The 1,782-nt window shown below is 45.6% G+C and overlaps 1 protein-coding gene across 2 annotated transcripts in view; it reads right to left on the bottom strand.

Moving 5' to 3' along the window:
- Fkbp5 (FK506 binding protein 5) overlaps nt 1-1,782 on the bottom strand; it is an 83,684-nt gene that overhangs the window by 44,062 nt on the left and 37,840 nt on the right. The window lies entirely within an intron of this gene.

Here is a 1,782-nt window from a genome sequence, read left to right as displayed (position 1 = left end):
GCAAGATAAAACTTGTGCTTAAGTCTTATGTTGTCTTAAAGATAAAAATCTAGTCTTAATTAATTTGAAAAATGCAAACCCAACTTTTATTTTTCTTGATTAGTATTGCTATAAATTTTACAAAGAGAGGACATTAACAAATGCTCCAGGTAATAGTTGCCAGACCCCTGAATCTTCACCAAAATCCTCATGGTGACTTGGAGGATCTAGACAGTAACTGATGTTATGACCTAAAGATCATCAAACCACAAACATTCATAATAAACCTAAAACTTGCTGTTTTAGATTTATTCCCTAGGACAAAGGAGACTATAGTCTACTGTCTGTTTATTTAGCGGGCTCTGAGCACGCTAGGCAGCAATGTGCACCTCCAGCGGAGGGATACTGTGGTCTGAAGGAAGCATGACTGTGATCTGTCCTCTCTAGTCTATGCTGACATCTGACTGCTACTGAGCCAGTGCTGGGACACAAGCACTTCAAGAGGGAAGTGGCTTTAGGTGGAATTAATGCCTTGCCTGTGTGATCTCCCAGTGGAAGGACTGGGTTCACCACACAAGTTGTAAAAACCTTGACTGCTTCTTGTTTGTGCCTCCCAGACTGCCTGCCCGCCCCTCTGCTTTCTACAGTGAACAAGGAGATGCAGGCGTGCTGTTTTCTTGGACTTCTCAGGCTCTGGCCCTAGGAGCCAAAATAAACGTCTCTTTTATGAATCACCCAGGATCCTGTTACAGAATACACAGGGTCTGAGGGACCTGCAGGCCAGGTCTCTGAATGTGGCACACTGAAAAAAATAAGGGAGATGCTGTGGACAGCCTGAAAAGTCTCCAGTGTCTTGAGAAGTTTCTTAGAGCTCTGGAGGGAAGCGTCAGGAGAAGACAGCACGGACTGACAGCAGAGGGTAAGACAACAGGAACATATGAAGTTCAAGAGACCAGCACAGAAGACAGGCGTCCACATAAGCAAGGAGAGACAGTGTCGACACAGGAGTGGCTGGAATTCCACATGACAGGAACATTAAGAATATGCAAGATAAGCTCATCAGAGAAAATTAACCATGTAAAACGTGTGACGACAGTGGGGACAAGCAAATGCTGAACGTGTTCGAGTCACTGCACCTCGACTGCAGCTCATTCTTCTGTAAAATGGGAGAATTTGGCCCACCTTGCTGGCACAGTTTTATAACCCAATTACTCAGGAGACTAAGAGAGGAAGATGACAGGCTCAAGATCTGCCTGGGTTACAGTGTGAATTCAAGGGCAGCCCGGGCAACTTAGTGAGACCTTGTCTCAAAAATACAAAGCTGGTGATGCTCCTGTCTAGCATCCAGGACGCCCTAAGTACCATCCGCAGAACCACATCATTAAAAGGGTAATGCCTCCAGAACACGGCTGCTGAGACACAGACTACAAACTATGAGGAGTCTGAGGAGATAGTTCACGGGTAAAGTGTGTGCTGGGCAAGCAGGAGAACCCAGGTTCAGATTCCTAGGGCAGATGGGAAAACCTATTCATGACAGAGAATGTCTGCAACCCACGGCCTTGCTGGCTACACAGTCTTACCAAAACAGTGGCCTCCAGGAGTGATGAAAGGCCCTGTCTCACAGAGAAATAAAGTGGAGAAGTGACTGAGAAAGATATCCTGACAGAGGGCACACAAGCATGTAACACACACACAATGAAAACTCGTGCACACAAGCATGTAACACATACACAATGAAAACTCGTGCACACAAGCATGTAACACACACACAATGAAAACTCGTGCACACAAGCATGTAACACA

This window comes from Microtus ochrogaster, linkage group LG2 (assembly GCF_000317375.1).
Source record: "Microtus ochrogaster isolate Prairie Vole_2 linkage group LG2, MicOch1.0, whole genome shotgun sequence".
NCBI classification, from domain to species: domain Eukaryota; kingdom Metazoa; phylum Chordata; class Mammalia; order Rodentia; family Cricetidae; genus Microtus; species Microtus ochrogaster.
The sequence above is the reverse complement of the archived record's forward strand: the minus strand, read 5'-3'. Positions and strand labels throughout refer to the sequence as shown.